General features: G+C 33.0%; 1 non-coding gene across 1 annotated transcript; it reads right to left on the bottom strand.

The window, feature by feature from the left end:
• Positions 1-668: 668 nt before the first annotated feature.
• On the bottom strand, positions 669-799 carry LOC123836697 (small nucleolar RNA SNORA63). The gene has a single exon (XR_006789027.2). It is a non-coding gene; the product is annotated as a small nucleolar RNA SNORA63 (small nucleolar RNA).
• Positions 800-18339: the final 17540 nt, after the last annotated feature.

Below are 18339 nucleotides of genomic sequence, written 5' to 3'. Positions count from 1 at the left end.
CTTACTATTTTTACCCACTCTCCTTTTCTCCAAGGTGAACTTACCAATACTATTGCTTTTTCTCCCTCCTTCTCTCTTTTCTTCCTTTTCTCCATGTAAGAACACTTAATATGAGATCTAACCTGTGTACAGAACTTAAAGTATACAATACAGTGTTAACTATATGCAAAATATTGTACAGCAGATCTCTAGGATTGATTCACTTTGCCAAAGTGAAACTTTAATACCAGTTGAACAACAGCCACCTATGTCCTCCCTCTCTCCAGTCTCTGGCAACCACCATTTTATTCTTTTTATGAGTTTGACTAATTTAGATATCTCATATGAATGGAATCATGCAGTATTTGTTCTTCTGTGGCTTACTTATTTCACCTAATATAATATCCTCCAGGTTTATCCATGTTGTCACATGTGGCAGATTTCCTTTGTTTCTTTTGTTTGTTTGTTTTGTTTTTTTAATATTTTATTTATTTATTTGACAGAGAGACACAGCGAGAGAGGGAACACAAGCAGGGGGAGTGGGAGAGGGAGAGCAGGCTTCCCACGGAGCAGGGAGCCCGATGCGGGGCCCGATCCCAGGACACTGGGATCATGACCTGAGCCAAAGGCAGATGCTTAACGACTGAGCCACCCAGGCACCCCTCAAGTCAGTGTTTAACTTGGTAAACATGTCTGAAACCATGCATCCCTGGCTGCTAAGCACCATGGCGGACAGGGCTAGAAAGCTAACAGCTTTATTTTGAGCAGGGGGCAAAGACAAGGCAGCACTTTACAGCTACATTGTAACTAGATCCTGCATCAGATTTCCCTTGTTTTTAAGGCTAGATAATATCCTATATATATAGACCATATTTTTAATCCATTCATCTGTCAGGGAATATTGAGGTTATTTCTTTGTTTTGGCTATTGTGAAAAATGCTACAGTGACCATTAAAGTGCATTTATCTCTTTGGGATCCTGTTTATAATTTTTGTGTCTACTTCTTAGCCTCCTACCAGTTGCCTAACACTTTTACTTTGGCATTTACCCCTATCTTTCAAAAATCTGCATTTGGATTATGGACTATAATCTATTTTACAATTTAAATGAAACATCTAGAATAAACAAATCTATGGAAACAGGAAGTATATTATTGATGTCTTTATTTTCAAATTTAGTATGTTCTTTATTGATAAGCTCCAGCACAAATTGCTCAATATGCCCCAAAATATACATTTATAATCATTTACATCACCTATATTTAGCACCATTTCTAATCTCTGTGTGTCACAGTTAGGGATACTCGAAGTTTTCTATGAACTTTCACTTCAGCTTTTGTTTTTTCTTATTATAGATAGACTCAGCCCATTACAAAAAAATTATATCTTTATTTCCTCCATTCTTTCTTTTCATTTTCTTAAGTTTTTATTTAAATTTCACTTAGTTAACGTACACTGTAATATTAGTTTCGGGTCTACAATATAATAATTCAAGACTTCCATTCAACACCCAGTGCTCATCACAAGTGCACTCCTTAATTCCTATCACCTATTTTGCCCATCCCACCACCCACCTTGCCTCTGGTAGCCATCAGTTTGTTCTCTATAGTTAAGAGTCTGTTTCTTGGTTTGCCTCTCTTGCTCTCTTTTTTTTCCCCCCTTTGTTCATTTGTTTTGTTTCTTAAATTCTACATATGTGTGAAATATATGGTATTTGTCTTTCTCTGACTGACTTACTTTGCTTAGCATAATACTCTCTAGCTCCATCCATGTCATCACAAATAGCAAGATTTCATTCTTTTTTGTGGCTGAGTAATATTCCATTATATATATATATATACCACATTTTCTATATCCATTAATCAGTTGATGGACACTTGGGCTGTTTCCAAAATTTGGCTACTGTAGATAATAATGCTTCTATAAACATGCGTGTGCATGTATCCCTTTGAATTACTATTTTTGTATTCTTTGGGTGAAAACCTAGTTTTGCTGGATGCAATTGCTGGATGGTAGGATAGTTCCCATTTTTTAATTGAATTATTTGGTTTTTTGGGTGTTGATTTTTATGGGTCACTGCCTGTGTTCTCCTCCACTAGGATTTTTATTGTTTCAGGTCTCATATTTAGGTCTTTAATCCATTTTGAATTTATTTTTGTGTTGGGTGTGAGAAAGTGGTCCACTTCCATTCTTCTGCATGTTGCTTTCCAGTTTACCCAAGGGTTTACCCAAGGAACAAGACAGTGATGTCCACTCTCACCACTGCTATTTAATAGAGTACTAGAAGTCCTAGCCACAGCAATCAGACAAGAAAAAGAAATAAAAATCATCCAATTTAGCAAGGAAGAAGTCAAACGTTCAGTATTTACAGATAACATGATACTCTATAGAAAACCTGAAAGACTCCACCAAAAAACTGCTAGGACTTATAAATAAATTCAGCGAAGTCACAGGATTCAAAATCAATGTACAGAAATCTGTTGCATTTCTATACACCAATAATAAAGCAACAGAAGGAGAAATCAATCCCACTTACAATTGCACCAAAAACCGTTAAGATATGGAGGAAGGAATAAAATAACCAAAGTGGTGAAAGACCTGTACTTTGAAAACTATAAGACACTGATGAAAGAAATTCAAGATGACACAAAGAAATGGAAAAATTTTCTATGCTCATGGATTGGAAGAACAAATATTGATAAAATGTCTATACTACTCAAAGCAATCTACACATTTAAAACAATCTTTATCAAAATACCAACAACATTTTTCACAGAGCTAGGAAAAGCAATCCTAAAATTTGTATGGAACCACAAAAGACCCCAAATTGCCAAAGCAGCCTTGAAAAAGAAAAGCAAAGTTAAAAGCATCACAGTTCTGGACTTCAAGTTATTTTACACAGCTGTAGTGAGCAAGACAGTAAGATACTATTGTATGGCACAAAAATAGACACATAGGTCAATGGAGCAAAATGAAAACCCAGAAATGAACCCACAACTCTATGGGCAATTAATCTTTGACAAAGCAGGAAAGAATATCCAATGGGAAAAAGACAGTATCTATATTTATTTGAATATTTTCAGATGGCTACTAGATTGTTGAAATACTTTCATGAAAATAAAATCTCTATCTGCTTTTATATTCATATTTTATAATTTACTAATATATTTATATTTAATTTCTGGACTTGCTGTTGGGCACTTTTTTTGGTTTGATGCGTTCTTATGTCAGTGTCATACTTTTAAAGTATCACAGCTGTCTTGTAAATTTGAATATCTGATGGGACTAATCTAATCTTAATACTCTTCTGAAAAGATTTATATGATATAAATAACATAAAATATATATCACATAATATATATTTATATTATATTACAATCTAGAATAGTACTTGTAACTGAGTGCCAAACACAATAAATTTAGAAATTAAATGATCAACATTAGAAATCACTTAGTGAAACTTCAGAATTTTACTAACAACAAAATGTAGACCCAAATAGCTTGCAGAAAACAATAAAAGTCAATCACAGGGAGTCAATAATAAACATATTAATGCCATCCCTTTAATCAGCAGCATAGAATACTCAAAGACAGTGAATTAGATCTCTCAAAGTAAAAGAATAGAAATTTTAAATAGACATTCAGTCATAGCTGTGGTCAACAATAAGAGAACAGAAAATTTTCAGACATACAAACCAGAAACATCTTGCTGAAAAAATATTTTAATTAAATTGCACTCTGGAAACTACAAAAGCTGTGGATTAGTCTAAATCTAATAACACAAGCAATAATTATAAAGCAAACATTTTTAGAAAGATAAGAAATGTATAAATTTGCATAATTATATGAAACTACTAGCAAATTTCCTAAAGAAAAGAACAGAGCAAGTAGTCAAAAAACAAAATTAAAATAATATTAAATAGAACATATGAATTACAAGCAAACATACTTGATATACTAAATAAAATGTGGTAATTTCAAACACTTATGATATATATTTTGATTGAATATACTAAAATAATCTGTTTTCTTTAAAAATAAAAACTGACATGAAATATTTTCTGCTTATAATGCCATATAATTTATAAATAAGAATAAGTTATGTGTAATGTGCATAATAGTATTAAACATATGTTCTTCCTGTCTTATTTTTTGGTTTTGGACTGTGAAATAAGATAAATACCATTATTCCTGTAATTTATATGTCTATCATCTATATTTAAATGTATGCCAGGTGGGGGGTGTGTGTGCAAATAGACAGTAAATATATTCAGATATAATAAAAACTTGAAAAAAATTGATAATTCTTTGGTTTAGAAGAGACATGCAAAATGTATTGGAAAGTAATCCACAAAAGCTTCAGTTCCATTATAACTATAGTAACAGCATATATGCTGACTGTCTGTAAATTTGTATGGATTTGTAGAAATAAGTATCCTGCTTTTTGTTTTCTCTAATAGAGAGTGATAAAATAAAATAAACATGTTATTATTTGCATATGTTACTGCACTCATCAATGCAAGTGCACGTGTAAGAAAGCATCCTCAAGTTCAGGTATTTACAGTCAGGAAAGGGAAATGCTTTGTAGAAACTCAGAATGATATGTGGTGTCTTGAGATATCTCTTATAAAATGTTTAGGGATCTGAAAATGTTTTTGTAGTAATTTGACTCAGAATCCACGTTAAATATATGCTTCTCACTGTGGGGTACTAATTCTAAAAATAGTTTTGATAAATTCAAAGGTATCAAGGGAGACAGATGTACAAAATGAAGACAGTGAGATTATTAATATTTACAGGAGGCATTCTATCACTTTTGCCAAGCTGAAGCAGTGCCATATTTAGTTATTATAATAATAAATGTTCCATGAAATAGAGCTATATTACTGTGAGCCAGGATGTTCTAGCTGACTTCAACACCCATTGACCTCTATGCTTAAAGATTTCTCCCTCCCACATCACACATTTTCTCTGAAGATAATCCAGAATTAGGCTATCCAAACTAAAAAAAGGTAAAATAAACAAATGCAGCCTAGGAAAGGAACTTTCTGAGATAAAATTTAAAGGCAAAGCACAAAATAACTGTTCTCAAGACATTCAAAAGTAACACAGAAGGGTGAGGGCTGTGGTCATGTGTCTTCTATTTATCTTCTTGGACTCAATACATTTTATATGCATTTGCCATTAATACACGTCTTTTGTTTGCAAATACATACAATTTGGATTTATCCATTAGACTACTACTAGTAAATTTTCTTCGTGTATTTCATCTAATATTTTCCATAAGAGATTATGGAATATTAAGACCAGTTGAGAAATTGACATTGGGATGACAAAATAGTGCTTTATTTTTAGGTTTAAAAAATTATGTAGCTCTTGCTGAGATGCCTATTTGTGATACATTCTTTTCCAAACTCTTCTATACCTCTTGTCAACATCTGAAATTGTACTTCCAATAACATCTAAGTCAGCATTAGTATTTTATAAATGAGGACTTTTTGTTTTAAAGTTTAATTATGTAGCTTGAAAAACAATTTCGGTCTGCAAATTATGATTTGACACATTAAGCATAAATGCAAGCGGATGGTAAAATGAAGTAATTTAAATTTTCTTGTTATTTTGTTTTTTAAATTTTAGATGTTTATGGAAGGTTTTGATTGTTTAATTTCAATAGTTACCACCATTTAAAAAAATATATTACATTTTAAGAGTATTAAGAGGATTCTCCAAATGGTATGCATTAATCAAATCTTTGACACAAGATCTTCCAATGCTACACTAGCAATTATTTAAAAAATCAACCTTCCTGTAATTTAGATAAATTGGAAAGGTCTGCATTTCTAGTAATTCATTGGTAGGAGGTATTTACAAATATTTATGAAAAATAGACTCTGAATAGCCTGACATGTTCTCTGTTGCATGAAGATAAGAGGAATATACAAAATGAAATTCAAAAGACTGAAATAAGCTGCTAGATTAGTGGAGTAGATCCTGACACAGGGTCTCAGAAAAGAGAGAAAAGCCCTAGATCCTAAGCTTGTGTCACCCAATGTCCAAAATGATCCAGCACTATTTCACCTCAGATTATCAGAATAGGCTAGTGGCTTGAAACACTGCCAAGTCTTCTGTTATGATCTACATGTTTGTGTCTTCTCAAAATCCTAGGTCAAAATTACTACCCCCATTGTGGCTGTGTTTGGAGATGGGACCTCTAAGGAAGTAATGAAGGTGAAATGAGGTCTTTAGAGTGGAGTTCTAATGTGATAGGAGTAGTGTCCTTACAAGAGACACCAGAAAGCCCATCTGTGGGAAGTGTCCACAGAGGCATAGAGGAAAGTTCGTGTGAATATCCAGTGCAGGGGTAGCTATGTACAAGCCAGGGAGAGATGCTTATCAGGAGTGAGATTAGCCCTTGAGCTGGAACTTCAAGCCTCCAGGACTGTGAGAACATACATTTCTGTTGGTTAAGACAGCCAGTCCGTGGTATTTTGTATGGCAGCTGTAGCAGACCAATACATCTTCCAAGAAAAATTGAAGACAAGGGAGGAAACGGAAGCCAGAAGAGGTAGGGTGTGTCAAGGAATATTCAGCTAAATTTCCTCAAGGCAAATAAGAAATCAAGGAAGATGTGATCACTTGCATATGTGGAAAAGTTAAAGCAAGTGGCACTAAAATAATAATAATAATAATAATAATAATAATAATAATAATACAAATGGGACTAAAAATGTGAAGTTATGATATAGCATTAAAGAAATAAAGGAATATAGTGTGAAGAGAAAAATCCACTTCCATTTCAGAGGCAAAAATATCAAGACAGTCTCTGGTTGACACATGACTAGTCATTAAGACATGGGACAAAATAGAGCATGAAGGTCTATATTTTAGTTCTTAAAACATCTTCTTGAACATGGCAAAATAAGTTGTGCTCACAGTTAATTTGCCACACCAAGTCAAAGGTCCAGACCAGCTGTCCATGAATTTGGGAAATGTAACCTCAGCCCCCACTGCCATTACTTCCCCTCAAGGGCTCTGCATATAATAAAATCATTGTCCATATCTTTTCTACAGTATTGTTGTAGGTTTTTTTATTTATATTTTTTGAATTTTGCACCCCCCACACATTTGCAGTAGTTTGGTGTTATATTTAATTCATATTGCAATGTTGCATTAGATTTTTCTTCTAATTAGACTGTTAGAGTACTTTTTTTAATGAAAGTTTTTGATTCTCATATTCTATTTATTTCATTAATTCATATTCTATTTATTTCATTAACTTTGGATATGAGGTTTTGTTTGATGTTTTTCTATTTTATTTTTATTTTTTTTGTATTCATGATTGTTTTCACAGACCTACAATATGAGACAATCATATGGGGAGAAAGAATAAGAGAGGTTTGTTTGGTTTCTTAGTTCAAGATTGTTTTCATCAGTTGCCACATTAAAACACAGTTTTCATAACAAATTACATGTTGTGTTTGGGGAGGGGAATCAGTCTTCTGATTTACTGATATTAACTTGTTTTTGAGTTTCCGTCTGGAGACACTTTTTAGTCTTTTTTTTCCCCCTAGCGTCACTAAGTTTCCAAAGAATACTTTCTCTTCCCAATTTAATTTGTTTAACTCCAGAAATGAACATTTCCCAAGATTCACATTTTATCCTCTGGTTTCCCACGTTTCTTCCTTTCAACACTGCAATAGCCAGTTCTCTTATTCACCAGGTCTCAAAATTACCTTCAGAAGCTCCACACTGAGGGTTTGGGACTTTCCTTCTAGGGGTGATAAAAACGGACTGTAATTTACTCTTCTATAGACTTAGTGGGCACGCAGCAAGGGGAATGTCCTATACATAGTATTTAGGGAAATGCAATGCAAACTTATATGATAGAAGTAGAGAATATGATTGGTGACAGATTTATGATTCAAAGAGATAGATCCAATTATTGACAGGATTAAGATGTTATTTGGGAAGCTGATGAGGTTTCTGGTTATATTAATAAAGGCCTAGTGTCTAGAATTTAAAAAGATAATAGGGATGTGTATCCACATAACCAAATGCCAAGCAGTACCTTTGAATCACTTAGAATTTAACCTGAAAAAAAGGTAACCAGAATGGTAATGGACGTGAAGTTATTGGAAACAGGATACAATGCACAGACTAATGGTAGTGAGAATACCTCCTGTGAAAGTGGGCTTCTCCAATAATGAAGATCCTTATCGAGTAGCTGAAAGGAGATGGCATTGTGACTTGCTTTACTGAAAGTTAGATTATGAAATATGACCTCGTAACTTTCTTCAATGCTGAGTTAGGGATATATAAGAGGAGAGCAGTTTGTAAATGTAACCATTTTCTTCTCTCTCTCTCTCTCTCTAGAAGAAAACCTCCGTATATACTATATGTACATGATTGTCCTGTAATAAATTTTAAGTTTCTAAGATATCAGTGAAGACATCAAGAATTAATGTATTTATGTATGTTTGCAATAAAGAGTTATGGCAATGAACACATTAGAGACTCCAGTCATGATCTGAAAGAGCACCATATTTGTTTGACAACTATTTAATTAACCCTTGGTGATTTTCTCATCTTCTAGGAACCTGAAACACTTCCCTGGTAAAGTGATAATAATAATATACAGCATCCTTACAGAAGAGGATATATAATTATGTTTCTGCTCCTTTCCATGGGTCTGATGTATACTTTTTGCTTTAACAGGTATATTTTGTTAAGTTTCTTTATATTTGGATAATACAGATAGAACATTACATAAACAAATGAAAAACAGTATTTTAAACAACTTTTTTAGAGAAAATTGACATGGATAGAAAAAGGCTAAACATCAAATCAATATTCTGTTTTCTGATGAACTTAGTATTGCTAATTTGAAGAATAGAATGAATATCAGAACTCCTTTGTTTTTATCTTTGTATTGTGAAAACTTAGAGTCACACTAAAAACAGAATTCTGTTATTTTGAACCAATAACTTTTTAAAAAACTTTTTAAAAATCTACCCTGATATATAGCATGGGGCTTTACAAATGTACTTTGTGACAAAATTATCTCTAAAAGAAAATCCACTGCTATGAGTAACAAAATAAGGCAAAATGACATGTATTTCATAATTACAGACATATATGGGTTGGAAGTAATTGTAATAACCAGGCTTTTGTATTATTTTTATGCAAAATTAAGAATTTATGCACACTCAGAAGTTGTTTCTTTAATGGAAAAATAAACTCCAACTGAATGGCTAAATTACTTTGCTGGGAGTTAATTTTCTTCTTACATTTTAAACCAACATCTTGTATCCCAAATTACTCAGTGGAAAAGCAAATTGATGGCATGAAATTAATTTCCACTTTTTTAAATCTACATGGATATAAATCACCGCAACTTGGGGGAGATTGAAAAATGACCGTATTAACAAAACTCCATGTTCAACAGACAAATAAACATCCTCACACATCCAAATCACCACTGCGTATTTACCCATCATTAGCCATAATCTACTTGAGATGATGATGATAAATGAACCAAGAAGCTGGATCCCTAAACAATATCTATTTAATGATAATAAACAACCCGAAACACAGAAAGACTCACCTTCCATGAAATTGGTGTTTAGCCCGATGGGGACCTAACTCAATCTCTGGCATCACAGGTTTCTGTTATGGGGCATGCTCTTCCCATAATCTCACAGCTTTGTTCCCATTTTAATACTAATATTTTCATGAATGCCATTGATGTTGATATACAATGATAAACTTTCTCAAGGTAACCTCAATTAACTTTTATATTTAGATGGATAGATGATAGATAGATAGATGATAGATAGATAGACAGATAGACCCACCATAAGGAAATGTTTGATGTGTTTTTATTTTTTCTTTAAAAACTAGCTGTTTGACAATTTTGAAGATACTCCCAAAGTTCTCGGAGACTTCTTCTTCAATCTTCTAAGCTGTAGCTGTAAGATTAAGCTTGAACATTTTTGTTTCATGCTATGACCAGCAAAGCCTAAGGTGAAGTCTTTTGGGACGCTAGGTACCTGAAAAAGAAGTGCCCTTTGCTTTGTGACTCTGGTAAGTTCACGTTGTAATAGTTTGTAGTTATGAGACCTAACCTCAATGGGGCATCACATTGTATTTCCAGCTTCTCATGGTCATCCTTTCACTCTTCCTGTCTGTAGGCACAAAACTGCCCACTTTCACCAACATAAAACTCTATTCTCCTAATTTTGTGGAATGGGTTGATTAGATTAACTTCTGGCCTATTTTTAAATTTTGACCCACCTCCCCAAACCAATCTTTTCTCTGGACGTTGATTATACTATTTTTATTGCCATAAATTGTTTTTATCAACCCTGGCCTTTCTTTTTCTTTATCAAGAATTTATCAGTACCCTTTAATCATATCAGTAAGGTAAAAAACTAACCATCATGATAAAGGCAATCTGTTCTCCTTATACAACTGAATTTAGAGAGAGCTTCTCTTATGAGATTTTTCTAAGACACCTTTGTATATTATAATTAAAGATGCAGCTCAATGTTTTTTTTTTTTTTTTTTTTTTAATAGCTGTTGCTAAAATTTTTTAAAAAATAAACAGAAATGGGTGCCTGGGTGGCTCAGAGGGTTAAGCCTCTGCCTTCAGCTCAGGTCATGATCCCAGGGTCCTGGGATCGAGTCCCACATCAGGCTCCCTGCTCAGTGGAGAGCCTGTTTCTCCCTCTCCCTCTGCACCTCTCCCCTGCTTATGCTCTCTCTGTATCTCTCCATCTCAAATGAATAAATTTAAAAAAAAATCTTAAAAAAAAATAAACAGAAATAACTCAGGTCAAAATGGAACTATAAAAACAAAATTTATCCAGGAAAACAAATTCAAAATACAAACTGGGAATTGCACTTATATCACAGACAAATTCTAATGTCCCTACATTGTTAAGACAAATACAGATGAAGGGAAAATGGCAATTGTATTAACCTATGACACAATGAATTGAATAGTACAAATGGTAGATGCTATGGGAGTTTAAACAAACATACTTCATGATGTCTTCAGTTAACAAGGAATAGAAGGTATAACTGGAGCTTAATCTTGGGATCCAAAAAGTAAATTTTACTGTTGTGTATGAGAAAGAAAAACAGACAGGTATGGAAGAGAATTACAGACAGAGACAGAGATATTACAAAGATTAGTGTTTGTATTAGTGGTGAATCTTCTAGTTAAGTACTAAAAATGTTGAGACGTGATCACATTTCCCTACAAGGGTTGATAGTGTATGCTTTTCAAGAGGATTTGTGTAAAATATTAGAATGATAGCTGTATTTGTTTTCTATTGCTGCTATAATAAATTACCACAAATCCAGTGACATAGAACAATACAAGTTTATCATATTATAGTTCTAGAGGTCAGAAGTCTGATGTGCATTTCATTGGCTAAAGTCAAGGTGACTTTGAGAGCTGCATTTCATCTGGAGGCTTCAATGCCCTCAGGCTGGTGTCTTGAAGCCTTTGTTCCTACAGATTGTAGAAGAAAGGTCTGGGTGGATTTTTGTCTATAGCTGATCTTTCCTTCCTCTGTTGCCCATGGGGTTTTCCAAGCATGCTTGCACACCGCAAATTTAGATGAGACCTTTTAATCCTTAGAAGACTTAAGAGAGAAGGTTGTGGGTGCATTTTGGGCAGAGGTTGCTGTTCCAGTACTCAGACCATCACCTTGAGGGAAGTGTGCTCAGGACTCATTCTGATCTTCCCTGTGAGTATTTGGTGATATTTTTGGAGAAAAAGCCTTCAAAGGGAGTAAATTCTAGTATGTCTGATACCCCCTATGGTTTTACACTCTCTCACTAGCCTATACACTAGGAAATTGTTAAAATATTCTAGCTTATCCTTATTTATAAATCATTTGGTGATGTGTGTCCCAGGTAAGCAAATACTCAGGCCCAGTTTTTCCCTATTGCTTTCTGTGTCACTCAGTATTTATGAATAGTTGTTTGCCCCCTGACCTCAGTTCCCTGATAGTTTCAAGAAAAGTCATTATTTGCAGTTTGTCCAGCTGTTCTCTTGTGGCAGGTAGAAGATTGGCATCTTTCCAGTTTTCTGTATCTCTTCATTAGATGTAGAGGAATTCAGCAATTCTTTAGTCAGCTTTAATGATTTATGTCCTTTAAAGAATTTGTCCATTTTACCTAAATTTTCAAATTTATTGCCATAAATTTGTTCATAATATCCTATTATTTTTTAATCTGTAGAATTAACAATAATGTCACCTTGCCATTTCCAATATTAGAAATTTCTGTTCCATCTCTTTTTTTTTCCTGATCAATCCAACTATAAATTCATAAATTTTGTTGATTCTGTCAAGAACCCATTATTGATTACATCAGTTTTTTTTCTTGTTTTATTGTGTTTTCTATTTCATTAACTCATGCTCTGACTTTTATCATTTCCTTTCTTTTGTTTACTTTTAGTTTAAAATACTCTTTCTAGTTATTTACGGTAGAATCTGAAATTAATGATTTGAAACATTTCGTCTTCTTAGTCTATGTAGTTACTACTGGAAATGTCCCTATATTTATAGCTGCATTCTACAAATTGAAATGGTGTGTTATGTTTCTTCAGAAAAAAAATCTTTCTAATTTGCCTCTTCAATATTTCTTTGATTCACATTATTTTGAAGTATAGGATTAAGTTTCATGTATTTGGATATTTTCCAGGTCACCAGTTAATGATTTCTAGTTTAATTCCAATATCTTTGGAGAATATCCTATTTAATACTTGAATCCTTCTACATTTATTAAAATTTGTATTAATTATATCTATCTTGGTAAATATTTTTGTACATTTAAAAACAATGTGTATACTGCTGTCCTTATTTGACGTATACTATAAGCATCAATTGAGTCAACTTCTTGGATAATGTCCAAGTTTCTTATATCCTTACTGACCTTTTTTTTTTTTTTTAAGATTTTATTTATTTATTTATTAGAGAGCGAGGGAAAGAGAAACAGCATGAGAGAGGAGAGGGTCAGAGGGAGAAGCAGGCTCCCCGTTGAGCCGGGAGCCCGATGTGGGACTCGATCCCAGGACCCTGGGATCATGACCTGAGCCGAAGGCAGTCGTTTAACCAACTGAGCCACCCAGGCACCCTTTTTTTTTTTTTTTTTAATAGCAAGAAAGTGTCATTGAAATCTCTGACCATAATTGTGGATCTGCCTACTTCTTCTTGCAATTTTATCAGCTTTTGCTTAAAATATTTTGCAGTTCTGATATTAAGTGCGTGGGTGCTTAGAATCGTTGGGCCATTTTACTGGACTGACCCCTTTATCATTATGAAATGACCCTGGTAATATTCTTTGCTCAAAAACCTACATCACAAAACTAATTTAGTCACTACTGTTTTTGATTAGGGTTAGCATGGTATACATTTTAAATCATTTTTATTTCCACTCACTTGTGTATTTATTTTTAAAGTAGATTGCTTCTAAACAAGGTTGAGATTTTTACCTTATGTTTGATCTAGTGGGGTAAATGTGGGAGCTAGAAGCAGAGGAACTGCCACTGAAATAATTCTATAAGTTAGGCTGCCATTGTTCCAGGAATTCCAACAGAGGACATGAGTCTGGTAGGTTGGAGAGAAGTGACTTTATTACTCACAACAGCGGCAGTAGCAGGAACATTAGCAATGTACTGGTTTCCTGAGCACTACACCTCACAGGATGACTTAGGGACCCGTGCAGGTCCATTAAAGGAATAGAATCCTGGGCTTAGGGAAACTTCCAAATTCCTAGCAAGTAGTAAGCAAGCCTATTTATTTTGAGGAAGATCAGGTGTAATACAAGACTTTGACTGCATTGTCTCACTTTTTAGGATAGCCAACTGCAAAAGCTATCCTGAAAAGTGGTCCAGATGAAGGGGTGGCCAAAACCTTGAGAGCTGAGGATACGCAGATGATTAAAAGTGCTAACTGGCTCCCCAAAGCAGTATATAATGGATCTTGAATTTTTATATAAAGTGGTCACCTTGGAGTCTTAATTGAATTGTTTATACCATTTACAGCTAATGTGCTTATTGAAAAGTTTAATATAAAATTGAAACTGATCTTTTTGAGTCATACTTTTAAGTGTTTGTTAAATCAGGTCAGAGCTACATTTGGTCTAGGTTGCTTTTCCCCACTAAATGACACATGACTCTTCCTAGTCTTCCACCCAACTCCTCATGAATGATGAGGTTTTTTTACTCTGATAGTTCAGAACAGGCACTGTTCTTTCCTGTTGTCTTATTCCATTCAAACTACTACAACAGAAATTGATTTCTCAAGGTTTTGGAGACTGAAAAGTATGAGATCAAGGTACTAGCAATCTCATTCTGGTGATGGCCTACTTTCTGGTTCATAGCCAGCAATTTCTTCCGTATCCTCACATGGTTAAAGAGGTTAGGAAACTGTATTGGGTCTCCTTTATAAGGGCATCAGTCTTTTTCATGATGGCTCCACCCTCATGACCAAATTTCCTTCCAAAATATCTACTTATCAATACCATCTCAGCGGGCATTAGAATTTCAACATATAGATTTTGGGAGGAGACAAACATTAAGACCATAGCACATGATTCTCATACATAAGAAAATATGAATTAAGTACAACATAGGGAATATAGTTACTAATATTATAAGTATGTAGGGTGACAGATGGTAACTACACTTATGATGAGCATTGTGTAATATATAAAACTGTTAAATCACCATGGTGTACACCTGAAACTAATATAATATTGTAGGTCAACCAAACTTAAATTACAATTTAAGGAAAATACGAATTGAAACGAAGAAAATTTAACCTCTAAGTTATGTAATAATATGGCATTTTAATGGCACTACTTAAAGCAAATGTTTAAATGAATTAATGATTTTGTGTTTCATTCCTGTAGAAAAGTAAGTTAAAAATTAACCATTTTGGGAATGATTCAGAAAATATCACTGATACAGAAAAATCATATTTCAAAGGATAGAACTCATTTAAACTTCTTACATCTTCATTTTTTTCCTTTCAGTATAAACATTGATTTTGATTTATTTGTATTTCTAGATCTGACTCATTTTTTTTTTCCTCATGCCATTTATTTCTGAGTAGCTAATAAGATTTTTCTCATTAAAAGTAAGCCATTGTAGTTCCAATTTTGGTTAGCACTTCTAATACACTGAAGAAAAAAAATGCTATGTAATCAGTCAATCATGGTCTGGAGGGATTTCTGATGAAACCATACTAAGCTTTTTCAAAATCATATTAATAAAAACCTAAACTCAAAATGGCACTAAGGAAAAATACTCTCTTAAGGAAAATAAAATTTATAAAGTTCTAAATCCAATTAAATTTTAGGATACTATTGGAAGAGGAATTCATATGATTACTTTTATTATAATTTCAAAATGTTGCTAGCATTTTTTAAGGTATTTTTAAAATGAAATGCACATATGAGCATCTCCAAGGCTAGAATAATTTCATATTGTATTTCTTTTCTCATTCAGATAGAGTAATATTTTCATGTCTTGAGATTGTAACATACAATATATTAACTATTCTTTCATCTGATTTGTCATATTAAATTATATTTAGTATAGAATTTTAAGATTCTTAATTATTTATCAAACTAAATAAGAAAAAAATAACACAAAAGAGAAAGCAAACAAGTAAAATAAGAAAGAAAAACTGGAAGGGAAGGAAGAGGGAAGGAAGTAAGAAAAGAAGTGAGAAAAGAAGAAATGATGGTTAAAGATTTAAAAAAGACAGGAGAGGGGCACCTGGGTGGCTCAGTTGTTAAGCGTCTGCCTTCAGCTCAGGTCATGATGCCAGGGTCTTGGGATCCCGCCCCGCATCGGGCTCCCTGCTCAGCGGGAAGCCTGCTTCTCCCTCTGCCCCACCCCTTGCTTGTGTTCCCTCTCTCACTGTGTCTCTCTGTGTCAAATAAATAAAATCTTAAAAAAAAAAAAAAAAAGACAGGAGGAAAGAAAGCAAGAAAGAAACTGCACTCACCTAAGAATGAGATCACGAAAATAATTCATAGGTCATGAAATGTACATTTAAAAACTACAGTTAAAAGCAAAGACTGCCATATGAATTTTATATAGGAAGTCAAAGTCCTAACCATAAATATAAAAGAATGCACAGGACCCGTCACATTTAAAACATGTCATTCTGTCTCTCATTACAAAAGTTATAATTTATTATTATTTTAAAATTCAAATAAATAATTTTTGCTTCTATATTATCAGGTGACTATGACAAAGATTTCTACACACAAACAAAATTTTTTGTACATTTGTTATAGGTATGGATAACCCCTTTAGTATTCCATATTTACTCAAGTGTAGTATTTTGTATTGTAGTACTCTTTACAAAGCTTCCTACCTCAATTTCCAGTTCTCCAAAGGATATTTTTCTGTGACCAGATCAGCATCTAGGCAATAATTAGCCTTAATCAGATAAAGATGAAATAGGTTGAGGCAGTCTAGGAATAATTAATTTATCTTTGGGGATTGAGAAACCTATGATGAAGAGATCACATTACAAGAAAGCATAGACTTGTCAAAGGCAGAAAAGCTGATCTTTAGCTACAGAGAATTTTTGCCATTTTTGCATTCACTAGTACACCTAATTAATATTTTGCATGGATTTGTTCAAATTAGTCCACCAGGGAATTGGGTCTCATGTGGAAAATAATAAAGCCAAGTAGAAATGCTGACCCAAGGTCAGTAAGCACTTAATCAAATGGGCATTCAAGCTATTAATTTTCTTTTAGACTTGGAAATAAAAGAACATTGATAAAAGGAAATAGAATTTAATTAAACAATAATATTAAATGAACTCATTATATAAATAGAATGTTTTCCAAAAACATTTTTTGTTTTCTTCCAAAATTGTAAAAATATCTTTAATAAGTGTTTTTTGTAGAACTTACTCCTGCTTTAAATGTCAGTGAAAATATTACAAAACATGGGTGAAGGACTCATTTATTTAATTTTTTACTTTTATAATGTTATACAGTAATATTTATATATATTTACATAATTAATTTTGTTATTTTAATAACTTGACTAGTTTAAATTGAGAAAGCAGTATTAGAATAGCAGAAAGCATAGCCTTTCACATAGGACTTCCTAGTCAAATGTCATTGCTGCCTGTTATTAGCCATATAATCTTGATTATGTTATTTAAATTCTTTTACCTGATTTATTTTCCTAATTGGTAAAATGAAAGTTATGAGATAATTTATGTAACTAATATAGGCAAATCACATTAGGAGAATGCAAGTTACAGAGCAAGTTTCCAGCAACTGTTAGTTGCTTTTATCATCATAATTATCATTGTATTCAGTAAATCAGACTAAACTGTTTTCTAAGATAACCATTCATCAAATGAGAATGAAAATATTAATCAGTATTCTACTAAAAAAAACACAACTCTGGTTTTTAGGTAAGTTATTGTATAAATTGGAAGTTATAGATAAAACTCAGGAAAAATGGAAGATAAAATGATTACTTATACTGTGTAATATAACATAAATTGGAAAACTATGTGAAAAAAATTTATTTTCTGAAAAGTCAGGATATCTTAAGTTCTTTACATTCATTTCATGAATTTGATATTGAAGTATGCTACAAATTCATTCAAGTAATGCAGACATTACTTCGTGGGGAATTAGACATCGTGGTTCTTTCTACCAGAATGCCTCAAGGATGCTTTCATGTAGAGTTAGTGAATCCAAAATATCACTCACTCCTCATCAATCATGGATTGACTTTCTTCAGAGTTGGCAGATTTGTCAGTAACCTGGATATTCAAGTTACTGACTTATGTTCTATCTTCTTGGCTCTAAACTTTTATGTCCCCAGGTAATAAAACACCTCTGATTTTGTGTGTTTGTGTGTGTGCACATGCCTTGCACTTGAGCTTATTTTGTTTTTGATTCTTGATGTTTAGAAGTTCCTGGAATTCCGTGCAGCAGAGGTGGGAAAAAAAAAAAAGAAAAAGAAAATTATTTCATTCCCAGAAATGGGGATAAATTTATATTATATATTCCAGAAATAGAGATAAATTTCTCCAAATAGTTTACTCAGTTCTTATAGATGAAAGTAAAGACATTGCAAAATTGCTAAACACACCTCAGAAACAAACATGCAAATACAGCAAAAGTAGCAAAATCTATAGAGGGTTAGCATTATTCTTTTACTTTATCATTTCTATTTTTTTTAATTTATTTTCATGAGTGCTGCAGAAAACTATTTTAAACTGTTATCCTTAACTCATGGAATACTCTAGAACTAATGTAAAGGATGTATGCAAAAAATACATAAAGTGGTATT

This window comes from Mirounga angustirostris, unplaced genomic scaffold, assembly GCF_029215605.1.
Source record: "Mirounga angustirostris isolate CCGP_5_RB_7025 unplaced genomic scaffold, mMirAng1.0.hap1 SCAF_7, whole genome shotgun sequence".
NCBI lineage: Eukaryota > Metazoa > Chordata > Mammalia > Carnivora > Phocidae > Mirounga > Mirounga angustirostris.
The sequence above is the reverse complement of the archived record's forward strand: the minus strand, read 5'-3'. Positions and strand labels throughout refer to the sequence as shown.